Source organism: Xenopus laevis, chromosome 9_10L (genome assembly GCF_017654675.1).
Source record: "Xenopus laevis strain J_2021 chromosome 9_10L, Xenopus_laevis_v10.1, whole genome shotgun sequence".
NCBI classification, from domain to species: domain Eukaryota; kingdom Metazoa; phylum Chordata; class Amphibia; order Anura; family Pipidae; genus Xenopus; species Xenopus laevis.
In genome coordinates this window covers 36,886,402-36,914,304 of record NC_054387.1, presented here as the reverse complement: position 1 = coordinate 36,914,304, position 27,903 = coordinate 36,886,402, and the positions used below count along the sequence as shown (strand labels likewise).

Genomic DNA, 27,903 nt, shown 5'->3' with positions numbered 1-27,903 from the left:
CTTTACAGGCAATGTAAAGTTATGTAATGCAAAATGCAACATGGAACAACACCATTGTTGTGTAAGACGATAAAAATATTATATATATTATCATGTATTATAAAAAATTACTATATTTTAGCCGCGTAAAGCACATCTTTTGGAATATGAGCATGGAGACAGTTGCTTTTTGCAGTCTATCTGTCCAGTCATAAGATAAAATATTATTGACATGGATATGTTTGCATGGTGTTTGTGGATAAACTGCCTAACTCTAGGCACTAAGTGACTACAGAAGCAAATAAAGTGCTGTCGTGCATAAAAAGGGCAATAACTTGAAGGATGAAAACATAATTTTGCCTCTTTAAAGGTCCCTGATAAGGCCTCACCTTGAGTTTGGGGCCCTATTTCTTAAAGGGATCCTGTCATCAGAAAACATGTTTTTTTCAAAACACACCAGTTAATAGTGCTACTCCAGCAGACTTCTTCACTGAAATTCATTTCTCAAAAGAGCAAACAGATTTTTTTATATTCAAATTTGAAATCTGACATGGGGCTAGACATTTTGTTAATTTCCCAGCTGCCCCTGGTCACGAGATCATGTTGAATTATGTACAACAGTTGGTAAATGATGGAGTGATTGTGCCAGTTCCCAGAAAATTCAAGGAAAAAGAAATTATTCAGTAATGTTTTTACTGGAAAAGAAGACAAAAGATTATCGGCCAGTATTGGATTTGAGACCGATCGATGCATATCTAAATGTAAAGAAATTCAAGATGGTGTCACTACAGATGATCATCGCAGTAATCCAGCTAAAGGATTGGATGTTGTCATTTGATCTAAAAGATGCATACTTACACATTCTCAGGTTTGCGATTGGGGAATATATATATTTGCAATTTACATGCCTACAGTTTGGACTAGCAACATCCCCCCCCCCCGGGTGTTTACAAAGATATTACAAATAGGGATGGGTGAATTTTTTCGCCTTGTTTCGCTGCAGAAATGACGCTCATAGACTACAATTTTGATGCCCACAGACTTTAATGGGTGTCAGCGACATTTCGCCGGCAGCAAGTTTTTGGCGAAACAAGTCAAATTCGCCCATCCATAATTACAAGCACTAATAGCAGAAATCAGAAAGAAGGGCATTATTATATACCATTATTTGGACGACATCCTGTTAAGAGCAAGAGATCCGGAATCATTAGTGAAACATCGAGATACAGTAATAGATATTCTTTAAAAGCATGGATGGACCTTGACTATCGAAAAGCGCCAGCTCATACCTTCGCAAGATCTAAAATATCTGATATATCTGAGATACCTTCGCCAGATCTGATATATCTGGGAGCAAGGTTCTTAACAATACAAGCATTAGTAACTTTACCGGAAGAAAAACAAAGATAAAGAAAACGATATTGAATCTAATCCAGACAGTAGTGATGTCAGCAAGAGAAGTGTCCAGTATAATAGGTTTATTAAACTCAGTAGTACCGATGGTAAAATGGGCAAGGTGGCATATAAGACCTCTACAGCAGATTTTCATCCAACAATGGAGACAATCGAATCAGTCCTGGAGTCAGAAGATAAGGATTCCGAATCAAGTAAGGAAAGAAATGCAAAGTGGTGGATTTCGGATGCAAATTTAGCCAAGGCAAGGTCCTAGGAGGAAATTAACCACAGATTCCAGCCTGTGGGGCTGGGGGGCACATCTGGATCAGACGTGGATTCAAGGAAAATGGGAGATGGAAGAACAGCACTTGTCATCTAATGTGTTGGAGTTAAGAGCAGTATGGAAAGCAATTCAAAGACTACATTATCAACTGAAGGGGACATGTCTAATGGTGAAAATAGACAATTTAGCAGCAGTCATGTATATAAAGATAGAAGGAGCGGAACTCGGAGTATGAGTTTATTGGAAGAGATAAATCCGATAATGACATGGGCATGGAACAGCATTTGCAGGAGATGACGGCATTACACATTCCGGGGAAACACAATCGTTTAGCAGATTTCTTGAGTTGCAGTGTAATCAGCAAACACAAATGGGAATTAAATCAGGTAATGTTCCTTCAAATAGTCCAGATATGGGGGCAACCAGTGATAGGCCTAATGGCGACATGGAGGAATCAGAAGTTGGAACAATTCATCTCGAGGAGACAATGTTACCAAGCAGTAGCAATAGATGTTCTTGTTCAAGACTGGAGTCAAAGTCTGTTATACATTTTCCCTCCAAATTCTTTGATTTCAAGAGTACTCAAAAAGATAAGAAGAGAAAAAGACAATAAAATAGCAATTCTAGCAGATTGGCCAAGGAGAATCTGGTATTCATTGTTGAGGTCTATGATGATAGAAGAACCTCTGAGTTTGGAGAACAGACAAGACCTATTGATGCAGGGGCCAGTCAGTCACCCGTGCCCACAAGTACTATCTCTGAAAGCATTGAGATTGAAAGGGTCAGGCTAGAAAAAGAAGGATTTTCGAGACAGTAATTAAAACAATATTGGCAGCAAAAAAATCTTCTACAAATAAAATGTATCAGAGAATTTGGAAGACATTTCTATCTTGGTTAAATGAAAGAGAAGTCCCTCTGGAACAAGTGACAGTGTCACATGTGTTAGAATTTTTGCAAGCAGGATTAGACAAGAATCTAAAGCATGAGATCTCTGCTATTTCAGTATTAACAGAGAGCCAATGGGCAAAAGAAAAAAAAGTGATGACATTTATGGCAGGAGTTCTTCATTTAAGACCTCCAGTCAGTTCATTATCGGTGACTTGGAGTTTGCCGTTAGTCTTAAAAAGACTGACCACAGAACCATTTGAACCTCTGGAGTCAATTTCAGACATGTTATTGATGCTAAAGACAACTCTGTTGGTGGCGGTCACTTCAACAAAAAGAATCAGTGATCTGCAAGCTTTTTTTGTCAGAAGAACCTTATACGGTGATACAAGCAGACAAGGTGTTGTTAAGAACAGTACCAGCACTTTCGCCAAAGGTGGTGAAGGAACATTATCTAAATAATGAGATTGTTCTGCCATCATTCTTTCCAGAGCCTGTGATGGAACAGGAGAAAGAATGGCATAACCTAGACATAGTCAGGAGTCTGTCATTATATTTGAAGAAAACAAAGGCTTGGAGGAAAACAGAAAAGTTGTTTGTAATTCCAGCCAGAAATAGAAATGGACAACTGGCTTCAAAGGCCACAATAAGCAGATGGATAATTAACTGCATTAAATTGGCTTATGAGACAGAACAAATTTGGTTGCCGAAAGGTATAAAGGCACACTCCACTAGGGCAAATAGTGCTTCATGGGCTTTTCAGGCAGCAGTTTCAAAGGAAGACGTATGCAAGGCAGCCTCATGGAGTTCTGCAAATATGTTGCATCACCCTTAGTGGACAGGCTGCCATAGTGACCATGGGAAAAAGAAAATTTTAACTTTATACTTACCGAAATTCTCTTTTCCTGGTAACTATGGGCAGCCTTTACACTAACCCCTCCCTGAAAACAACTAACTGCTCGGACTGTAAAAGACAAAGGGCAGATAGGGGGGGGAGGTATTTATAGGTAATTAGGTGGTTGGATTGGAAGGGAGTTTTTATTATTAACCTGTCCTGTTGCTGTGAGGAGAGGGGAACACCCTTAGTGTAAGGCTGCCCCTGGTTACTAGGAAAAGAAAATTTCAGTACGAAGTTAAATTTTCTCTAAAATTAAAACATAGCAACTAACCAAATGTGCACCATCTGCCAATTGGTTGCTGTAAGTTGCTAGATGGTGCAAACTGTAAGACTTTTATTGCATAACCCAATGCACCAAGTATATTTACTAGACATGACCATCAGCCTGTGGTTGCTAGTGTAACCGATTCCTGGCACCAATATTCAGGGCCACACTGGGGCACTAACAAAATAATTCCCAAGCCTCTGCTAAGTGGGAGATTGGTGGAGTTTGTGGGGTACCTGTGGGCATACACCTCCCAGAGGACGACAGCTGGAGTCATTATTATACCAAAAAGACAATGAACCACACAATATGTAGAAATGTAGTAATTGTAATATATAAGAACATAAAATATATAAACAATACGACAGTCAAATAACATTTTCAACATAATACATATTAGGCAATATAAAGGTGCCCCTCTCCCCTTGCATGAAACTGTCCACTATCACACAAGAGGTCTGAGAGTAATATAAGCAGAGTTATGTGTTAAAACACCAAATGGAAGCACCCCGGGTTGTGTAAAATAAAAAGGGTCTCACCAACTCCCAATCGTAGTAAAAGAGAATAAATCCTGTGAGGCAGAGCAGATGCAGGGAAGCAGTATGGCAGCTTTAATTCACATTGAGCTCAAAATGCTGGAGTAGAAAAAGGCTTCCTGAAATCCTGAGGAGATCCGCTGCAGGTGTCATGGAGGCTGATGGGTAAATCATAATTCAGAATTAGTATACATGCTGGCAACTCACTAAGAGCTCTTACTGATGAACGGTTGGAGCTGCGCTCCCCTGCGTTCCGTTTTTCTGCGTTCAGCCGTAGGGGAGCGCAGGAGTAGACGCATTCGTTTTTTTTCAATGGGGCTGTACTCACACAGGCGCGTGTAGGCACCGAACGCAGGTTGAGACGCAACATGCTGCATTTTTCCTGCGTTCGGCGCCTGTGAGAGTACAGCAGGAACACAGGGGAGCGCAGCTTCAATCGCTCGTCAGTAAGAGCCCTAAAAGACTGAAGTCCTAACTATCCTACATGGGTGAATCCCCTAACAATAGCTCAGGTCTGCTGCACTATTCCCATTCACTGTGATGGCTGAATGAGAAGGATTGAAGGGGTTGTTCACCTTCCATCACTTTTTTCAGTTCAGTTGGTTTCTGATAGTTCACCAGAAATAAAGACTTTTTCCAATTCCTTTCTATTTTCTGTGTGTGACCGTTTTCTAATATTGGAGTGTTGATCACCTTCTAAAGCAGCTCTGGGCGGGGGGTCGCCGACCCTGTAAACTGTTCTAAATTCATACATTTAGTTGATACATTTCTTATCTGTGTCCCTGCTGAGCAGAATCTCTGGGTTTCATTACAGGCAGCTGTTAGAATTGGTACAATAGTTGCTAATACTCCAGAGATGCGGCTGTTGCAAAATTAAATGTTGCAAAATTGTAGCAGTTCAGAGTCTGCACCTGAATTACTGACTCAAACAACAGAGACACAAACATTCAACTTTAAACTAAGATTTTAAAAGAACGGTAAAAAATAAAAGATGGAAAGTAATTGAAAAAAAAGTCTTTATTTCTGGGGAACAACCTGAAAATAATTGAACTGAAAAAGGTGCTTGGAAGGTGAACAACCCCTTTTGCTAAACTCCCTGCACTCGGACTATGGGGTTCCCTATGTGGGTAAATGTAGCCCTTTTCTCCTGGCTCCCTATTTGCACACAGATACAAGAACAAGCCCAGGCTGCCTCTCAGTACTATTGTGCCCATGCTTTCCTTACTTTTGTACTTCCTGGAAAAGTTCTGCCTCACTCTCATATCTTTTTGGCTCCAAATCCTCCTTCCAGAGAGGTCACAAGGTCAGTAGCAAATCCCTCCTGCTGATTGGGCCAGGCTGTGGCTTATAACGCTCACTGCATTACATCAGCAGCCATTTAAAGGACCAGTAACATCAAAATAATTTAAAAAAAATTCCTTAGTATACATTGAAAAAGAAAACACCAAGACAAATTAAATGTCAAAATCCCAAAGCCTTTATTAAGAAACAACTTACAGAAGCTCCACTTCCGTGCCTCTTCAGAAAAGGTGACATGGGGACGATCCATCGTGCGGCGCTCGATTTCTTCTCTCTGGCTATCTCCTATAAGGAAAGCAGGGAGGAGAAATTGAGCACCGCACATATGGATCACGAATGCCTTTTCTGAAGAGGAGCGCAAGCGGAGTTTCAATAAGTTATTTATTAATAAAGACATTACAATTTTAAAGTTTAATTTGTCTTGGTGGTTTTTTTTCAATGTATACTAATGATTTTTTTTTAAAATTTTGATGTTAAGGGTCCTTTAAAGTCACAGGGTAATGCAATTAAGGAAAGGATAACACTTCCTGACACCAGCATCACAATATCTTTCCTGACTACGGTTGCCACCTTTATTCACCGGTAATACTGGCCTTTGGGTAGGGTTGCCACCTGGCCAGTATTTTACCGGCCTGGCCGGTAAAAATGATGGCTGATCCCAATGTTATTGATAGGGAAAAAAAAGATAAATGTATAGGAAGCCCGGTATTTTTTTCCAGAAAAGATGGCAACCCTACCCTTGGGTCAGGGGGTAGTCACTTGGGGAAGGGTGATGATGTCATGGGGTGAGGAAATGGGTGGATTGAGCAGGAAAATGGATCGGGCAAATGGATCAGAATGCAGCGGGCAGGGAAATGGGCAGGGAAATGGGCAGGGTAGAGGCAGGCCTGTTTTTATACAGGACAATCACAGCAGAGAGAGTCAGGGAAGGGAGGGATATCACAAATTTACCATCAGGTACATTGCTAGTAAGTTTGTAATACCAGCCCCAGCACTAGCTTGTAATTTGCCCATACCTCCCAACTGTCCCATATTTTAAAAGAAAAGCCCAGATTTTAACAGCTCAGACTGCATTTCCTATTGATCTCCTTCAGGGATGCCAGAGAAACATACAACGTTTCTGAAACTTAAATTAAATAAGAGGCTTTTGGCAGAGAGCCCAGAATACTCAGCATCTGCCCTTAGATACAAAGTATTTAAAATAAGATTAAGATAAAACTGTAACTAGCAAGATAAACAAGTCTCGGGAGAACTGAAACTTTCAGCTTAAAGCACAATTCACCTTCATTAGCAAAACTGTAATAACACATAAAACATGTACCTAAAATCCCCAGAAATGTGTTCAGACTTTCCATAATCTGCCAAAGTTAGTAAAAATTGATGTGGTATTTAGGGGTGGGGCCAAACTGGGTGTTGTCAGAACATTTAGCAGATATTTTTGTCCCTTTTTACATTTTTCAAGTGTAGGGAGGTATGATTTGCCGGCTAGACCAGCCAAACACCAGCCGGATGACAACTCCAATTCCTGATCCAAAGCACAGAGTTGTCAACCCCACCTATTTTTTCCGTGAGTTCAGTTTTGTGTCTCTTGTCACTCTAAGCATTCCCATGATTTCTGATGATTTTCTGAAATTTGCGGGTAAAAATTAGGGATGCACTGAATCCAGAATTCGGTATTCGGCCAGGATTCAGCCATTTTTAGCATGATTCGGCCAAATCTTTGTGCCTGGCCGAACCAAATCCGAATCCTTAAAATCATGTGATTTTTTGTCACAAAACAAAGACCGTAAGAAAAAAATTGCTGTGCACTTCTAGCGCAGCTCTCTTTTTCCTTCCCCTCACTGATTTGCATATGAAAATTAGTTACATAGTTAAATTGGGTTGAAAAAAGTCCATCAAGTTCAACCCCTCCAAATGAAAACCCAGCATCCATACACACACCCCTCTTTACTTTTAATTAAATTCTATATACCCATACCTATACTAACTATAGAGCTTAGTATCACAATAGCCTTTGATATTATGTCTGTCCAAAAAATCATCCAAGCCATTCTTAAAGGCATTAACTGAATCAGCATCACAACATCACCGGCAGTGCATTCCACAACCTCACTGTCCTGACTGTGAAGAACCCCCTACGTTGCTTCAAATGAAAGTTCTTTTCTTCTAGTCTAAAGGGGAGGCCTCTGGTACGGTGATCCACTTTATCGGTAAAAAGGTCCCCTGCTATTTGTCCATAATGTCCTCTAATGTACTTGTAAAGTGTAATCATGTCCCCTCGCAAGCGCCTTTTTTCCAGAGAAAACAACCCCAACCTTGACAGTCTACCCTCATAATTTAAGTCTTCCATCCCTCTAACCAATTTAGTTGCACTTAGTCTCTGCACTCTCTCCAGCTCATTTATATCCTTCTTAAGGACTGGAGTCCAAAACTGCACTGCATACTCCAGATGAGGCCTCACCAGGGACCTATAAAGAGGCATAATTATGTTTTCATCCATTGAGTTAATGCCCTTTTTTATGCAAGACAGAACTTTATTTGCTTTAGTAGCCACAGAATGACACTGCCCAGAATTAGACAACTTGTTATCAACAAAGACCCCTAGATCCTTCTCATTTAAGGAAACTCCCAACACACTGCCATTTAGTGTATAACTTGCATTTATATTATTTTTGCCAAAGTGCATAACCTTGCATTTGTCAACATTGAACCTCCTTTTCCAGTTTGCTGCCCAGTTTTCCAGTTTAGACAAATCACTGTGCAAAGTGGCAGCATCCTGCATGGAACCTATAGTTCTGCACAATTTAGTATCATCTGCAAAAATAGAAACAGTACTTTCAATGCCCACCTCCAGGTCATTAATAAACAAGTTGAAAAGCAAGGGACCTAGTACAGAGCTGGTCCAACTGGTCCAATTCGAAAATGTTCCATTTACCACCACTCGTTGTAGTCTTTATTTTAGCCAGTTCTCTATCCAGGTACAAATACTATGTTCCAGGCCAACATTCCTTAATTTAACCAGTAACCTTTTGTGTGGCACTGTATCAAATGCTTTAGCAAAGTCTAAGTAAATCACATCCACTGCCATCCCAGAATCGAGGTCTCTACTTACCTTCTCTTAAAAAGAAATTAAGTTAGTCTGGCAAGATCTATTACGCATAAAACCATGCTGGCACACACTCATAGTATTATGATTTATATAAAGTCCAGTACCTGCACCTTTATTAACCCTTCGAAAAGCTTTCCTACCACTGACGTCAGACTAACTGGCCTATAGTTTTGAGGCTGAGAACGTGATCCTTTTTTGAATAGAGGCACCACATTAGCAATTAGCCAGTCTCTTGGCACTATGCCAGATCTCAATGAATCCTGAAAAATTAAGTAAAGCGGTTTGGCAATCACAGAGCTAAGCTCGCTAAGTACCCTGGGATGAATACCATCTGGCTCCGGAACTTTGTTAATCTTAACATGTTCTAGTCTCTTTTGAATTTCATCATGTGTGAACCATGCATCATTAGTTGTATTACTAGAATTGGGACTATTAAGAAGGAAACCTTTACTTACTGGTTCCTCATTTGTGTAGACAGATGAAAAATATGAGTTCAGAATCTGCTCTTTTATTTTGAGCTGACCCCCCTCTGATAGTAAGGGTCCCACCCCTTCCTGCTTAATTTTTTTACTATTAACATCTTTATAAAATAATTTTGGATTTTTTTTACTGCTTGCTGCAATATCCTTTTCTATATCAATTAGGGTTTAGATTCGGCCGAATCTTTCACAAATGATTTAGGGGTTTGGCCAAATCCAAAATAGTGGATTTGGTGCATTCCTATTAAAAATGTGATGCGTGCATAAGTAGAACATTTCAGTGATGTCAGCGGAGCGATGTGTGCATGCGTAACGGAATCTGTGGCTTCAGGAGAGGCTGTTCGTCTTCCGCTTATGTCAATTCCAGGGTGGAAAGATTTTAAGTTGATAGCTCTGAAAGATATCTCCTGGTTGGCTGTATCCCAAACTGTTGCATATCAGTTATATCTATAAGGATGGTGAAACTAGAATAAGGTTAAATGCTTAATCCACAAGCTAGATCAAGGCTTCCTTTTACCAAATTCAACAGAAACATAATTGCTCAGCATGCAATGTACGTCAGAACCTCTTCCCTCCACCCCCCACCCATTAAGCAATGAGTCTTAACAACTATTCTGTTCATCAGTTCTCAACATACTGACAGTGTCAGGCACAGCCCTATGCAGAAATCAACGTGTTCAGACATGAACTCTAGTCTGGCTGCACCCAGACACAACCCAAGGTAGCCAAGTTCCTACACCTCTCAAACTTTACTAAGTTTCAACTCTTTCTAATCTCACATTCAATTTATTTAATTTCTCTTTTCTGCCCCCAATCTTTGTATTGTATATTTTAATTTGTATTTTTGTGCCTAAAATATGTTAAAAAAAACCCCTAATTTAAATGTCAAAACTTTCAATTATTTTACTATTTAATTTTAATTTAGCAAAAAACACGTCAACAGTATATTAGGGGTTATAAAGAGCAGGTTTATAAATAAGCTGATGAAAAGCCTTATCTATTAAGAAAAGAGGAAACCTAAGCTTTACAATATTCACAAAAGGCAGATTTTGGTATGGAATAAGGTACAGTTTGACATAGGCAAATATATTTGATACCAACCAGGACATTTAGGGAGTTATTTATCAAAGGTCACATTTTAGAGTTTTTTATACCTCAAATGAACTCGCAACTCAAATGGCATCTTATTTAAGAAAAAACATGGAAAAAGCTAAATTTTTGTGAAAAACAGTTTTTCGCAATCCCCCCCATCTTCAAATGGTTCAAGGGACCTCTGCCATTAACTCCTACAATTTTTTTTTTGTTTTTTTAAAAAAACTAAATATTCAAGTTATCTGACCAAAAAAATCAACTTGAATTTTCTTGCAAAATAGAACTCGAACATTAATAAATAACCCCCCTTAGTATACGGATTTTGCAAACTCATACAGTGGAGATAACAGAAACCTAGTATGTGCCATGAAATTAGACTGTAAGCTCCACAGCAGCAGGAATGCGGTGAATGCTTTTTTTTCTGCATAACATTTTATCCCGAATTGAATGAAGATAATTAGGTATCGCAAGAGCTATTGTAAGTAGTGATCAGTTTCCTGTTTCGGGGCTGTGACTTCATAGTAACATACCTTTTATATTGTAAAAAAGCATGACAAAACTATTTTATTTCTATAGCAAAATATGATCTATATATTTGTATTTGGTATTACAGGTATGGGACCTATTATCCAGAATCCTTGGGACCTGGAGCTTGCTGGATAAGGGATCTTTCTGTAATTTGGATTTCCATCCCTTAAATCTAAATTAAAAAAAAATATTTAAACATTTATTAAACCCAAAAGGATTGTTTTGCCTCCAATAAGGCTTAATTACAGCTTAGTCGGATCAAGCAAAATATACTGTTTTATTACAGAGAAAAAGGAAATAATTTTTAAAATATTTCATTATTTCATTAAAATGGAATCTATGAGAGATGGCCTTCCTGTGATTCTGAGATTTCTGGATAACGGATCCCATAACCGTTTTACATTCCTAAACTACCCTGCTAAGTAATGCAACAACAGCAGGGGTGTAATGCATTACAGAGATAGTAAGAGACTAAACTACACCCTCTAGTGGAAGTTCTGTAGCAGTGATTGATATGATATAATATTCATTGTGTCAAGAGAGAAAAAATATATAAATCTTAGGTGTAAGGTTGCACCTGTATCCATCAGGCAACACAAAACACCTTTGCCTGGCTGGAGAGTGAGTTTTTTGTTTTTTTAAATCACACACAAACAGCGTATTCAAGTAGGATACAGTAGAGCTCCACAAACGTTTTTTAGTCGGATCGACGCCCCCGCCAACGAAATGCAGCCGACAAATATAATTGGGTCTGAATGAGAAGTCGAAGGTAACAACTACTTTTTAGATGGGGTCAGTGACTCCCATTTTAAAGCTAGAAAGAGTCAGAAATAGGCAAATTTAAAAGTTGCTTAGAATTGGCCATGCTATAACATACTTAATTGGCCCCTATTGAGCGAAAATATTTTTCCACAACCAAAGGTGCAGGCTAATAGAGCCCGCACTCCGGATCTGGGTGAAAGTATTTTTTTTAAAAAAATAAATAATAAATATTGCCCCCGGTTCTAGCGGCAATGTTGGGTCACACGCATGCGCATAATGAGCAAATTCTGCAACTTGCTCATTACATGCATACACGTGACATCAGAAGCTCATGCATGCGCTCTGCACAACATGGCCACTCGCACCAGGAGGTAGTGTCCTAGTGCTGGCGGGGGGCAATTAAAAAAAAAAATACTGTTACCCCCAAACATTGGTTGGGAAAAATGTTGCCCAAGAGGTACTCTTTAAAGTTGATCCACCCCTTCAATTCAAACACAAGTCATTTTGCAGCGAGAGCAGTTTGCACAAATGTAAATCAAAATATAAGCAACCTTACAGAATTCACAGCTGAGGGTAGAGATTTGCAGTTCAGCTCAGAAGCCCGAGTGAAGGCTGCCACGTGACAGAGAAAGAATGGACACAGAAACCTGTTGTGTAGTGATGGGCGAATTTGCACCGTTTCGCCGCAAAGTTCGCGAATTTCCCGAAACGACAAAAAATTTGAGAAACGGCGCCGGTGAATTGTCGCGGGCGTTTCACGAATTTATTCGCTGGCCGTGAATTCGCGCCTGGCGAATAAATTCACCCATCACTACTGTTGTGGAGGGGCAGCCGCTCACAGAAATTTTTTAAGATGGGAATCTGCAGAGGGATAGTCATAGAACAGGCCAGGTCATGCAAAGAACTAAGGCAAATAAATCAGAAATCGCTAGCAAATGAGTAGTTGGGATAGAGACAAATTATCAGTCAATAACACAGTACCAGGGATTTTAGAAGCTCAAAGTCAGACACTCAAAAATCATACATAATTGCTAGATCACAACATTCTAATAGGATCACTGGACAATTCTAATTCATAGTTTGCTGAGGCAAGGAGTCATGGCTGCAAGAACTATAAGAAGACTCCTCCCAAAACTGATTGTAGGAGGCCTTCAGCAATTAACCGCTGTCCTGCCTGGAAGCATCCTAACTAGTTGGCCATAGACAGTCTGGAAAAAAAAAAAACCTGCTACTTAAGATCTCCAGATCAAGTCGGCAGTTTATTGGCACCCACCAAATAGCCTGTCCGACCAATATCTGTCTGAAAATCACCCAGATATCAATTGGGCAGGTATTAAAAATCCCATTGGACAATGACAGAATCGGCACATTGAATCAGAGCATCTCCTGTAACAGGCCTTTGAGTTTCTCAACCAGACTTCAATTTCTGATTGTAACAGACTCATACTCTTGAACTGCATGAGTGAGCAATTTACAATGCACTATTGACAAAAAGCAGACGCTAGGGTGAGAACGCCCTAAATAAACTTGAGAACAAAAAATAATAAAGCCTATCTGTGAAAGAGTTAAAAAGCTTCCTCTACAGTCTGGGGGCAGGTGTTTCTATGAATGACAAATTAATATGTTTAGGGGTCTTACTGACGAGCGGTTAAAGCTGCGCTACCCTGCGTTCCGTTTTTCTGCGTTCAGCCGCAGGGGAGCGCAGGAATAGACGCATTTAGCTTTTTCCAATGGGGCTGTACTCACACAGGCGCATGTAGGTGCCGAACGCAGGAATAATGCAGCATGTTGTGTCTCAACCTGCGTTCAGCGCCTACAAGCGCCTGTGTGAGTACAGCCCCATTGAAAAAAGATTAATGCGTCTATTCCTGTGCTCCCCTGCGGCTGAACGCAGAAAAACAGAACGCAGGGGAGCGCAGCTTCAACCGCTCGTCAGTAAGAGCCCTAAATATATCTTCTTTTATAGGCTGTTATAATACAATAACATGTTTGGTTCTTTCAGAATGGCATTATCAAGCATTATCAAGCAGCCTCTAATACCAATTCCAGTGAATGTGCCTCCAATGTTTGAGCTTCAAGAAAAATACTTAATATTTAAAAATAACATGCATAATGTCATTGGAACAAGTTCCCATATTTAGCCTAAACAGACTTGGGTCTATAACCAGAACGAGTATAATCCATGTTTTGATGGTGTGAGTCTCTGGCAGCTTTGACACATCACTCCCTGTACATACAATATTGACACAGTAATCAGTATTGAGGAGGTGTGCCGAATGTTTCCTCACACTAGTGTGTCTTGAATTACCTTAATTTATATCAACTTTTAGCAAATATTTATAGACATTTAGCTAAATCCCTTATGAAATATCCTTTGTATTAATGTACTTGTGTCATAGAACAAACAATGATATATGGGGGGTACAGAAATAATGTTGCTGTACTAGGGTTGCTTTACCTATGCAATTGCACACCAGCTTTAGGAAACAGATGCATAAAATATATAGCATATTTTTAAAAGGCTATAGGGGTATATTTATCAAAGAGTGAAGTTAATAGTGAAGTTCCGCCACTCTCCATATATTTCTATGGGATTTTAATAGGCGTATTTATCAAAGGGTGAACTTTCACTTTCACCCATTGATAAATACGCCTTTCAAAATCCCATAGAAATTAATTGAGAGCTGCTGAAGTTCACTCTAGTGGCGGAACTTCACTCTTTGATAAATGTACCCCTTAGTCTTTTATGAAATCAGTGAAGAGCAGTTGAAGAGCTGTATTGTTTCACACCGTGTTGACATGTTACACAGAATGGCTGTTAAATTGCATGTACTCCTGGATGGTTGCAGGTTTGGCACTATGAGAAGGATAGAAAGGCTTAGGTCATGTGTTAAACAGACCAGGCCAGCAGGAGTATTAGAAGGTCAAACACTACTCTTCGTAGGCTTCCTTAGGTGTCTCCATCCTACAAAGAGTTGTCTTCAAGTCTGAAGACTCCAGGGCCCGATTGTTCCATCAGGGATTAACGGCCTTTGTGGCCAGAAGTTGGGATACTGTCAAATGCTTTACACTGAAGAACATGCCAAAGTCCAAAAGGTTAATCAAGTTTGTGTTCAGATTTGTATTCGGGTCAGGAAGCAATATCAATAATCAGTAACAAAGCCAGAAACTAGCAATAGCACAAGCAGGAACTTAGACTAGCAAACCGGCATTGAACCCTGGTCCCTTCAACACATTTATGCTGACTTTTTCCCTATGGAATTGTGGGTCCAGATTAAGTTGAAGTTTGACACTTACAGAGGTAGGTATCAAGTTTAATGCTAAGAGCAATTATGTACTCCAGGAAGAGCCTAGTGCCTTTAGCAAGGGGAGCGGCTTTTCACAGAGTGAAGAACTACCCCAGTGCTTTGCCTTCTATCAACAATATTATGTAGCCCACCCCCCTTGGGATGGCTAAAGCTCAAATTGTATAACACATATGTTGACAATGGAATTTGGGATTCAGTGTCTGGAGAACCAGCAAAGAAACAGCAGCTGCAGCAGTACTTCCAGATGCTAGAGTGTTGTATAGCAGACAGGCAACTAGCACCCCGAGACTTGACCAACAATACTCTCCGGAACTTTGTAGACTTCCATATATAGACACAAACCCTTGCTACCCTGTATTTACCACTGCTGTTGTTGCAGGCCCCAAAATCAGTGTGCCTTTTTGCAAAGGTGCAAAAATGTGTGCTCTACTATAAATGGCACACTGATAGGTTCAAATGTGAGTGGCTGCACGTGCATGTCTCTGTTTCATTCACCATTTATAAGGCACAGGAAGGAGCACCTTGGGATACAAGCCCTGCACTAATAACTGCACTTAATATGCCAACAAAGGTAAAACCTGCACCAGGAGCAAAGCACACTTTGCAGACACCAGATACTTGGCAATTTAATTGCTTAATTTTTGTTCCCCTTCCTGCATAAAAAAGCATAAGATTACTATTTGTCTACCTGTTACTTAAAGGAGAAGTTAAGCTGGATCGAAGATTTGTGATTTACCTTTACGCTAAGATTTAGTGTTCCAGTCTTTTGGCAGATAAGACAGAGGCCTACAGAGGTGATATCAGTTCAATATCTGGTACAGTACTTTGTATACGGTCGCCATGCTCTAGGCTGCCCCAACAAAGCTAAACTTGGGTCCCCTTTAAAACTGGACAAAAGAAAATCCATCAATTATCAAATAAAGCTGGGCATACACTAGCACATTTTTATCCATATGTATGTCGGGCAACCTTACAGAAAGGCCCATACGCTGACCATTAAGCTGCCACTTAGTCTGGAGTGGTTGCTTCAGTAGCTTTTATCGGCCTATTCATGGCCACCTTATATCAGATTCAAGACTACCCAGTAACATGCATAGTAGTGCAATATACATCTAATTCATTTTCTAATAAGCTATTTTCTAATAAACCACTATAACTTATGTGAATCATGTAATTAATTGACAACACGTAGTAACCCAAGTTGATCAGATATAGTGTATATTTGATTTAGGTTAATATATTGTCAATGACAATTAAATATGGGGTGTGTGCAATATACATATTGCATATTATCATATTTCGTGGCACTGACAGCTGACACTCTATGTGAACAATTTGGGTCACTGGGTGCGGTCACTTAACTACATGATTCAAGGCAGTCCTGGTGGTGATTAAGAGCCCAACGGGTTCTGTAATCTGAGCTCATCGGCTATATTCAATTGAAACTTTCTCTACCAAGTAATATTTACCACATCTACTAATTTGCCTCTAAGGTCTTCTCAGTTGCTCGTAACTTACAATGCATCTGATGGATTGACTAAGCAAGGTTGACGATCAGTTTGAAGATCCATAAGCCTAAGGAGGTGGTGCAACCAAAGGTGGCCATACATGGGATGAGCTATCTGATCAAACAGTCTGTGAGATCTGAGCCTAAAGGCCCCCGTACATGGACCAATAAAAGCTGCCGACAGACAGAGTCGGCAACTTATTGACCGACAGGCTTCCCCGGTCGATATCTGGCCAAAAGTCATGCAGATGTGGATGGGGCAGGGTAAAAAATCCAGTCGGATTGTAGCTGCATCTATTTGTTGATGCAGTCCTGCGATCTGACCACCCGTATTGCATCCATTCTGATACCCTAGGGCCCAACGATTGGATCAGCCCGATTTCACCCACCTCAATGTGGGCATATCGGGGAGAGATCCGCTCGTTTGGCGACAAGTGACTAGCGGATCTTCCTGTGTATGGTCACCTTTAGTAAAGGGTCCCGACCACCCTCTGAGACAGGGCATTGCCAGATGTTTTCACTCTGGACAGACAAATGGAATTATAATATAGGTTCAACGGATGGTCTGCTAAAACTGAACCCTATCAATGTACCAGACAAGTTCAGATGGTTGGTAGAAAATTAAGCAAACTGCACTAACAAATCTGGCCCACATTAAATTGGTTTTGAATTTTTGTTTTGTTAAATAAAAAGCTAATTAAGCACTGATATGCCCCATCCTTTAGAGGTAGATGGGTGTGCAATTACATATGAGGCAACCCTGTGCTTTCGCTCTCTGTGAATCTGCACCAGTAATGCTACCGATTCTCATGCATGAAACACCCTAATTGCACAACTCTACATACATATGTGACGGCACCTTCTTTAAGGATTCCAAGCCATTTTGACATTGAGTAATGTTTTTGTTTATGCGTATCTACTACTGATGTTTATGACTATGAAGATTTCCATTCATCCAGGTCATGGTATATCTAGTATAGGTAAATCTAAAAACAACTGGACTTGCTGAGTAATCAATGAAGACGCTTCACTACTCATCCGAGCAGCTTCTTCAGTTCAACTGACTAGTGTGGGAAAATGTCGGCATACAAACTCTTCCACTAATTAGTTTTTAGATTTACCTATACTCGATATGCTGATATTTACGTATCTGCTACTACAGTTCATGGTGGTAAACAGCAATACAATTTTCACCAGTAAGTACAAATTAATTTCCAGTACATATATATATATATCTACATTTGAATACATTAAGTATTAATTGTAAGTAAATATCAGAATCAGTAACCATAGATGTACCTTGTCAAACCAGAGGGTGAAGTGCTCCAGATATACCCTGCCCGGACAAATTAATAGTGAGTGGAACATACAAAATGCTTAAAAACATTTTTAATTTATCATAAACCGCATTTACATATTGAGGAACAACAGATATACTCTGCACAGATGGAGGACAAGGTGAATGGTACATGCATACTAGAAACAACAGATATACCGTGCATAGACAGAAATCAAGGTAAGTGGTACATGTATATTTGGTAACAACAGATGTACCCTGCATAGACAGAAAAAAAGGTAAGTGGTACATATATATTGGGTAACAACAGATGTACCCTGAATAGGCAGAAAACAAGGTATGTGGTACATATATATTGGGTAACAACAGATGTACCATATATAGACAGAAAACAAGGTAAGTGGTACATATATATTGGTTAACAACAGATGTGCCATACATAGAGAGAAAACAAGGTAAGTGGTACATATATAATGGTTAATAACAGATGTACAATACATAGAGAGAAAACAAGGTAAGTGGTACATATATATTGGTTAACAACAGATGTACCATACATAGACAGAAAACAAGGTAAGTGGTACATATATATTGGTTAACAACAGATGTACCATACATAGAGAGAAAACAAGGTAAGTGGTACAAATATATTGGTTAACAACAGATGTACCATACATAGAGAGAAAACAAGGTAAGTGGTACATATATATTGGTTAACAACAGATGTACCATACATAGACAGAAAACAAGGTAAGTGGTTCCTTTTATATTGATGATTAACAACAGATGTACCATACATAGACAGAAGACAAGGTAAGCAGTACATGTATATTGGTTAACAACAGATGTACCCTGCACATACAGAAGACACTGTTAAAACTTATTACTGTTAACCTGCCCCCAATGGTCAAGCAGGGTGGTACTTGTAGAATGAATAGCCATTAGTGATGGGCGAAAAATTCATGAAACGGCGCCGGAATCTCGTTTTTGATGCCGGCATCCGTTTTTGACACCGGCATCTGTTTTTTGACACCGGCGTCCATTTTTTTGTGAATTTTCTCAGCCGTTTTGCGAATTTATTTGCCGGCGGCGAATCACGCAAATTTGATGCAAAATCGCGCCTGGCGAATAAAAACGAATAAAAACCCATTCCTTAAACATTCATCATAATGCACTCAATGCCTACAGCGTTATATGTATGACTTATACTGTAAAAACAAACATTACATGAGTGTAAACTGATGCATTACATCATTTGTCCTTGAAATGATACATACAAGCTATTAATAGTTTGCCAGGTATTTCTGTGCTATGGGCACAATAACGTACTGTTCATGACCTGGCACAAAAGAAACTTTACTGAATCCATCCCTGTCCTCCTCCTTTATAGAGTATTGAATTCCTTTTCCTTCCCCGCCTTCTCTCATGCAATTTGCCCTATGATGTGGAACGTGTCCCTGTGCCAAATATCTTTTGTCATTAGATGTTTTTTTCCAGACAGGTGGGAGGGGGGAGACAATGTGCCTCTCCCAGCCTCACCTGGAGAAACTCAGATCTAGTGCTAGAAGCAGCTCAGCATGGAGACACTGAAGTATCTGACACTTTTCCTACTCCTGGCTGTGTTGGCGGAGAGGATGGAAGCACAGGCAGCAGGTAAGAGCTGGCAGATAGTGGAAAGAAGAATATAAGGTGATAATTGTCTTATGCAGGAGCAATTTCAATGCTTAACATATCCTAAAGGGGAGTGCACCAGAAAGTAGCTGCTATCTCTATACACTTCTGTACCACGGGTACAAAACAGCCAACCAGAATAACTGTATGATGGATAGAATGATGAAGCCCGGTTATATGGTGGGACAAGGACTGGCTATTTGCTAAACACTTAAGTATGTAAGAGATATCTGACATGAGAGCTGATCTAAGTCTTTAGTACCCAGTCCATTAACTCTCAAAAGGAAAACATGGTCTCCTATGAGAGCTTTTCCTAACAGATGGGAAGTCAGGGAATAACGGGCAACATTGGACAGGTCTAGTAACTTTATCCTAAACGTTGCCCACTATATCATAACCCAACATTCTGCATAGTTTTCCCAAACTGGAAAAACTGAGTGATGTGTAGTTACTGAAGCTGTAAGTAAGCATTTGTAACCGTTATACAGGCCCTGACTGGCAATCTGTGGGTTCTGGCTATAGAGGGGCTGCTATATGGTGCCATAGAAAGTCAGTATTTAGAGGGCTGGTGGGGACTGTTTGGGCCTCTCTGTGGGCTGATTGGGCCTCTGTCTACCTGAAAAGCATGGGCCTATTTTTAATCTCAGTCCGGACCTGCCGTTATAGATATTTTTACTTTATAGAAAAATGACTGTAATAATAGTATTTTATGTATTAGCTAGTGGGACCCAATAAGTCCTTTTTTGGAATTTTTCTCTGGATCATTGGTGTTGAGGTGTCTGTGACTGAGGTAGTTCCTTTAGGCCCAACCTTTTTCACCTGCGAGCCAAGTTCAATCGTAAAAAGAGTTGGGGAGCATAACAAGCATGAAAAAAGTTCCTGGGGGTGCCAAATAAGCACTGGGATTGGCTATTTGGTATTCTTGATGTGCACTGGAAGTCTAAAGGAAGCCCTATTTGTCAATACACCTGTTTTCTATGCAACCAAACCAAGAATTCAAAAATAAGCACCTGCTTTGAGGCCATATCCAAAGGGGTTGGTGATGAACATGTTACTTGCAAGCTACTGGTTGAGGAATGCTGCCTTAAGGGTATACCACGGTGATAAAAAATGTCTGTATCTGTCACCAACTACTTTCCATATATGCACTGCCCGTGAAAGATATTTGAACAAATAGCCAAGTGACAGCATTCTTGATATACAAGTAAATGGGAAGACATCTGGTGGAGACTTGTGTTTTCATTTCCACAGATCTTCCATAGACACTATAGCAATAACAAATAATCTGGGCCATAGCTCAGAGATGTTGTGCTTAATTTAGACATGTTTTCCTGCATGTTTTCTGAAATTCTTTCATCCCTACTGACCAGGAAATGCCACTTCCTGCCCTGAAGTAAGAGATGGAACCCTTGGAATTTGTGGCAGGGAATGCACAGAGGACACAGGGTGTGAACAAGGATGGAAGTGCTGCCCAAACACCTGCGGAAAATTCTCTTGCATGAATCCAGGTAATGCAAATGTCATTTTATAGATCACTGCTGCTCCAAGACATATTCCCCTGGCTCTAACTCTCAATTTGCTCTTATCCCACAGAGTAAGAGGAACAAAAGGACAGAGTATGGAAAAATGATAGATCGTGATGTTGTAGACCCTAGGGGAAGAGACCATTTGCAATAAATAACCTTATACTAATAAATAAACTTATACTAATAATGCCTGTGGACTATTGTGCCTTCAAAACTGTCTGGTGTATAACATCCACTTTGATATTTTCCTCTATGTGTCATTCTCTAAGGCAGGGGTCCCCAACCTATTTTACCTGTGAGCCACGTGCAAATGTAAAAAGAGTTGGGGAGCAACACAAGCATGAAAAAGTGCCTTGGGTGCCAAGTCTATGATTGGCTTTTTTGGTAGCCCCTGTGTAGACTGGCAGCCTATAAGAGGCTCTACTTGGTACTATACTTAGTTTTTATGCAATTGAAACTTGCCTCCATGCCAGAAATTCAAAAATAATCACCTGCATTGAGGAAACTGAGAGAAACATCCAAGGGGTTGAAGAGCAACATGTTGCTCATGAGCTACTGGTTGGGGATCACTGCTCTAAGGCCTTCTCTGGGACACAGGATAAAAATGTATGTGCATATCATCTGAGTTTGGTGCAGTCCCACTTCAAAGGCAACAAATACAGTGTTAACAACAATACAGCCATCCTTTCAAAATATCAGCACATTTATGCAATTGACTTCCCTGGTCCTCTCAAAGAGAACTGGGAAGCAAATTGGCAACTAATGTTCAATGTTGATAAATGAATGATTTTGCACTTGGGCACAATTAATAAAAATGTGAATTATAAACGTAATTCAATTATATTGGGGATCTTCTTCACTGAGAAGGATGGGGGGTTATTGTGGATAACATAGTTTGCAACTCTAGGAAGTCAAAGTCAGTGTCTACTACAGCAAATGAAGTCATACAGCTCTACATAGAGCAATCTCTTGACAATAAAGATTATTTTGTATTCAAATAGACTGACTCAAGGGAAGAAAATATAATTTTATAGGTCTCTGCTAAGGGCTCAACTTGAATACATACTGCAGCTTTAGGTGTTATCCTTGCAAGGTTAGTTAGGCTGAAATGGAAGACTTAGAATATGAAGAAAGTTGGATTATTGTCTCTGGAGAGGTATTGCTTGTAAAAGCATGATTATTTTTACTATGATAGTGTCACAGCTGGCACCCAATACCAGAACAGGTGCCAAGTACCCTGGTCTCGGCTCGGCTTCACCAATAGTGTGACCACCGTTGGGCTTCGGGAGGAGCCCTCAGCTTACTTGGGTGCCACCTGGACTTAACGAGGGATACAAGGCAAGATGTTCTGGCTAGCAGAGGGGCACGGCAGGTAGCAGAGTCTTTTGGGCCGAGGGTCACGGTACAAAACAGGAAACAGAATCGTAATCAGTACAGGCCGGGTCGGGGCATTTCCCTCAGAGATGTAATGGAGCGAAGGCAAGACAACACCTTGAAAAAAGCCTACTCTATAAGCCAGCAGTAGCCATTACTTCAGTGGCAAGAGCTATGAAGCTATGGCTGAATAACTTAGAAGATAATATGGTCAACAAAACCAACAGAGAAGTGATGCTGGAAGATTTACAAGTGATAAAAGTGGCTACAGATTACATTGCGGAAGCATCTTTTGATGTAATAAAATGGTCAGCTAAAAGCATGGGGTTGGCAGTGGCAGCCCGTAGATCACTATGGCTTAAATATTGGCAGGCACACAATCCTCTTATGATCAGATATTGCCAAGCAGTTATCCACTTAAAACCCAAGATCAGAGAAAAAGTTCCACCATGGGATTTGCCTTTGGTTCTGAAGTGCTTAATAGATTCTCCATTTGAACCAAAAGAAATTCCCCTAAAAATGTTTTAACATTTAAGACAGTTTTTTTTATTGGCAGTAACATCGGGCAGACGAATCAGTGAATTTCAGGCACTATCGGTGACCCCAGGGCCTATTTCAATATTTCCAGATAAAGAAGTGTTGAAACTGAGTGATAAGTTCTTACCTAAAGTAGTTTCTGAGTTTCATCTAAATCAATCTATAGTATTGCCCACATTTTTTTTTTTTGAAGAAGCTCTTAATGAGGAACAAGCACTTTGGCATAATCTGGATGTAATAAGGTGTCTGAAGTGTTATCTGGAAAGAATAGAAACTCTAAGCAAATCAGGCACATTGTTCATTTGCCCAGAAGGTGTTAAGAAAGGAAAAAAAGCATCTAAAAATATTGTGACTCGTTGGATCAAAGAGTGCATCAAGAAATCTTACTCATTAAGTGCGATGGCTAGTCCAAAATCTATAAGGGCATTCCAGGCTCAGGCTACTCTGGAAGAGATTTGCAATACAGCTACCTGGTCTTCCGTTAATACTTTCATCACGCATTACAAATTCGATGTGTTTTCAGCGGCTCAAGCTAAATTTCGTCGCAAAGTTTTGGAATCTGTTTTTCATTAATAAATTATTTCCCGCCCATTAATTGGAATTAGCTTTGGTATGTCCCATTCGTGACCACTGCCATGTGAGGATCGGGAAAAGAGAATATTTTTACAAAATACTTACCGAAATTTTCATTTCCTGAGACGTAACATGGCAGTGGTCACGATCCCTCCCTTGTATGTATGTATTTAAGTTTTGGAATAACAGGATAACAAAGACGAGGTGGGAGTCAAGGGGGGTGGTTTTATAATTAAGCATGATACTTCCTGTCCTCACATGACAACGGGATATTAACCCATTTGTGATCACTGCCATTTTATGTCTCAGGAAAGTATTTTGTATAAAATTTTCTCTTATCCAAGTCTGGCTCTGCATCCTGGAGACACATATATTTCCCTGCTTTTTGTCAAAGATTAGGTAGGGGGCGCTGTAGAGACTGAAGGGAAAGGGCGAGTCCTTGAGGCAGGAGCTGTATGTTCCTAGGGAACACTTGAAGGGAAAGCAAGAACAGGTTGATGAGGGCGAAGAGTCAGTCTGGATCAGGAGCAGAACAGGACAGATAGGGCAAAGATCAGGACTCAACAGGAACAGACTGGACAAGGCAGGAGTGGAACAGGAACAGACTAGATGGGACAGGACGGTGCAGGCATAGATCAGATCAAACTGGGGATAGAGTGCAGAGGGAGACTAGAGCAGATAGCAAGACTGGAGCAAGAGAGGGCTGGAGCAGGATAGATAGAAAGAAAGGACTGGAGCAGGATAGAAAGACAGGACTGGAGCAGGATAGCAAGAGGGAGGCAAGGTACAAGGCAGGGTCAGAAAGCCAGAATCAGGAACAGGCGACACAAGGTGAAACAGGAAGCAGAAATCAGGAACAAGCAAGGCAGGGTAGGATCAAGGTCTAGGCTGGGAAGGTAAGATAAGGTAAAGCAAGACAAGACAAGGACAGGCAGACAAAGGCAAGGAGGAATAAGGGGCAAGAGCTAGAACTACCTAGTTAGGGGCGCTGCCACAGTACTAGGGAGAAACCATGCAATGCTCTGGCAAGGAGTGGTCTAAGTGCTGCCCTTAAATAGGGAAGAGTCAACCCTGATTGGCTGATTAAACTAGGCAGGAGCTGGGTTGGGGCTGTAGATGCCAAACAGGCTGCAGCTGAGCTGGGGTTGGAGAGGCCAATAAGGCGGCAGTTGGGCTGGGACTGCAGAGGCCAGGTTACACATAGCGAGCAACCCTACAGGCTGCTCACCTGGCCAAATGGTTAAGGTATCGAGCCAGAAACCCAAAGGTCCCCGGCTCGAATCCCAGCAATACCTGACACTGTTAAACAGTGCTGTTAGTGTTTGCATGTGGGCTTGGCAGGTATCTTCTATAGGCTGTGGGTAAGGTAGAAGAAAATGTTTTTTCTGTAGGCGGTTATTCTGGTAGAACATTATTAATCCACACAAACAGCAATTTTATTTTTAAGTTAAATGAAAAATTCTTCGTAAAAAATCCAGAAAAGCACTATGCACAGAAGTGTCCATAAACAAAGGGCAAGACAAATCATAAAGGTGGAACCGTTAATCCTGAAATAAAAAAAGAGCTGACCAGAAGCAGAATCAGAAGAGTCTGTTACCACTGCATTGCATTAGGTACAGCTCTGGTCAGCAGGGCCGCCATCAGGGGGGACAGGGGGGGCATGAAGGGGGGCCTGGCAGTGCTGCAGTTTAGAAAGAGCCGGAGATCTGTGGCCAGCAGATTTTCTTTTAACTTGTAAGGGGGGCCCTGGTGCCACGTTTTTTTAAAAAATATTTTTTGGGGCCCCAATTTTTTTTACTTTTAAGGGGTGCCCTGGCACCAATGCTTTTTTTTTAAACTTATAAGGGGGCCCTACCCATCAATAGCTTTTTATAACTTGTTCTTCCTCACTGTTTGAGACAGACCACATTAGGTTTCAATCAACCCCGGAGCGTCTCAGAGGTAGTGTTATTGGTACCCAGCACATAACACTGGTGTCTAGAGTCCTTTTTCAGACTGTCATGTCTCATCCTCCTCTTCATCCTCGTAGCCTCTAAGCAAGAGCTCCATGTCTGCAGTCAGTACTTCTTTGCCCTGTGTTTGTGAGCCTCTTTTCCTGTGTAAATACAAGAGAATTGCTGATCTCTTATTCATTAAGCAGGTGCCCACACGAGGGATGGCACATACTGTAGCCTGCTCCCCCTCCCATTTCTGCCTAATTATATGGCCTGCTTCCACTATGTGTTACCTCTGGAGTGGGTGGCTTTAAGTGCGACATGAAGAGCAATGCCAGCAATACAGAGAGCAAATCCCAGCCAATTCAGGATGCTCAACTAATCACCAAGTAAGTGGGTTGCCAGCAGCAGAACACAGAGCTCCTGGAACAACAATTATAGATTCAATGCACAGAAAGATATGGGGTTGAGGTAGTAAAGAGAAAGTAGAATGCCAAGGGGGGGGGGGTTGAGCAATTTAATACAGGATGGAACTGGACATCTAAAAGACCAGGTATGTAAATCAGTGCATCAGTTTGCACTGAACCTCAATAGATGCACAAGCACTTGTGCCTATATCTTATAGGATAATGCCAAGGAAAAATATATATGTCTGATGCTCCTTCACTGTACCCATATGCACAACACTGCACATACGGAGCTTTGGGTACAGACACTGCTGCTAAAACCTGCGCCAGAGTCAATACACACAGTATGAAAGTCACAAAATAACTTCAATGCCATTCAACTACCATGGCTACTCATGTATAAAACCCATTGTATGCACTACTCACTGTTTCTCATGTGGAGCATTGTTTTCATTTGTAGGAGCTGTTTGTTCTTTCTCCCAGCATATGTCTAGACGTTTCTGTTCATCTCACTTGTTCTTGCCCCTGTTCTTACTCTCATGGTGGTGCAATATGCCTTTATCTTTGTACGAGACTATGGCAAAAGAGAATACAAAAAGAATGTTAATGATCAGAGGGAAACCTTAAATATGCCTGCAATGGAGAGTGTGAGGCTGGATGTTTTGGACACCAGGAGGAACTCAGAAAATCCCAAACTGAAGGCTAGTAGTCCCCCCAAAGTCAGAGTAGCTATAAGAGTTAGCAGCTGACGAGTGTCTTGGGAACAGAACAGCTGCTCTGAAGTAACAACATGAAGTCCTGAAAAATATACAAAGAATAAATTAAAAAGCCAAACATGATGCTTCTGCAACTCCAAAAGATCAACAGGTCCTTAGGACCTTTTACAGCAGAGCCTTTAATACCAATGGAGACCATCATATTTTGGCTATTAGAAGGTGAAACTTAGAAACGTATTGTTATTTTTTTAGACCACATAGTTAGAGATGCTATGTATCCAGGCCGATCCAGCCAAGCCAACATTCACAACACTCGTTGCCTCACCTTCAATTCCAATGAAGAGAGGAAATAAGCTGAGAAACATTACAGGCTGCAGGTGGAACATTGTGTCTATGGGATTTTGTAAACCTGGAATGGAGAGATACAGAAACAAAACAAGGTTAAACTGTCATAAAGGTACAGGTTTCCTTTACAAACCTCCACATCCATTACACTGATAACTCACCTAACTCTGCTTTCTGCATTAGGAGCTGGGTGAGGGTCCATCGGACACCACAGAGACCCGATGCCACAAGGACTAGCAAAAAGCCACCAGTGTCAAACTGTGTGGACTTAAATGTGAACATGAAGAGGTCACCTGAGATCAGCAGCACCACAAGGATTAGGGCCGGCCTCTATGCAACAGAGAAGAAAGAAAAGAGTCACTGCTCTATTCACCTCCAACATTTGGAAACAAAATGAAAAGAAACAAACAGATTGCAATGTAGAAGTAGAACTACATCAGCATTTTTCCATCCTGTTTCTACATCCCCTCCAGTGTAAAAACCATAAAGAGATGCTGATGGAAAACAGCAAAGAATTTAGATTTTTGTTTTTGCTCCTCGTTCATTCTTTCTATTTCCTTTCCTACCTTTCCTCTCATCCTACTCCAACTGATCTCAGTCTTCCACCCTTCTCCATCTGTCTTTCTCTCTTTCTTCTTTCTCCCCCAACCCCGATCACAAGGTCTGGATTGGGAGTCAAAATAGGCCCTGGCATTCCAAGTACAGAGTAGCCCAATCAGCTTCCCACAAGCCCACTAAATAGTGACTTTCTATGGCATCTTATGGCAGCCCCTCTGGCATTTGCCAGAACCCACAGATTGACAGTTGGGGCCTGCCGATCACCCCTAAAACTCACCATCTTTTCCAACTTAAACACCAGTGAAAAGAACAAGATAAACAGGACAGCGGAAGACTTTGTCATTGTGTAACTATATTCTCAAGAAGACAAAGATAAATCAGCATTGTTACTGTTTCACCCTGAAAGCATAAGGTCATCCATAACAAAATTAACCACAGCTTGAAGCAGAGGCAGAACAACTATTCGTAAAATGGCAAACACGTTCAAAGCAGCTGCCAGAATGTAGTATGAGAGAATCAACAGCTCTTTTGGTGACATTTAAAGTGGTGGTTAACCTTTCAGTTAACTTTTAGTATGTTATAGAAAGGCAAATTCTGAGCAACTTTTTTATTTAGCCTTCATTTTTTCTTTTTTTATATA

General features: G+C 40.7%; 1 long non-coding RNA gene and 1 pseudogene across 1 annotated transcript; one reads left to right on the top strand and one right to left on the bottom strand.

Moving 5' to 3' along the window:
* The first annotated feature begins 19,173 nt into the window (after positions 1-19,173).
* LOC121398227 lies at positions 19,174-21,006 on the top strand. The gene is made up of 3 exons (XR_005964192.1): positions 19,174-19,275; positions 20,664-20,801; positions 20,887-21,006. It is a non-coding gene; the product is annotated as an uncharacterized LOC121398227 (long non-coding RNA).
* Positions 21,007-24,591: 3,585 nt separating this feature from the next.
* On the bottom strand, positions 24,592-27,903 carry LOC108701053 (annotated as a pseudogene).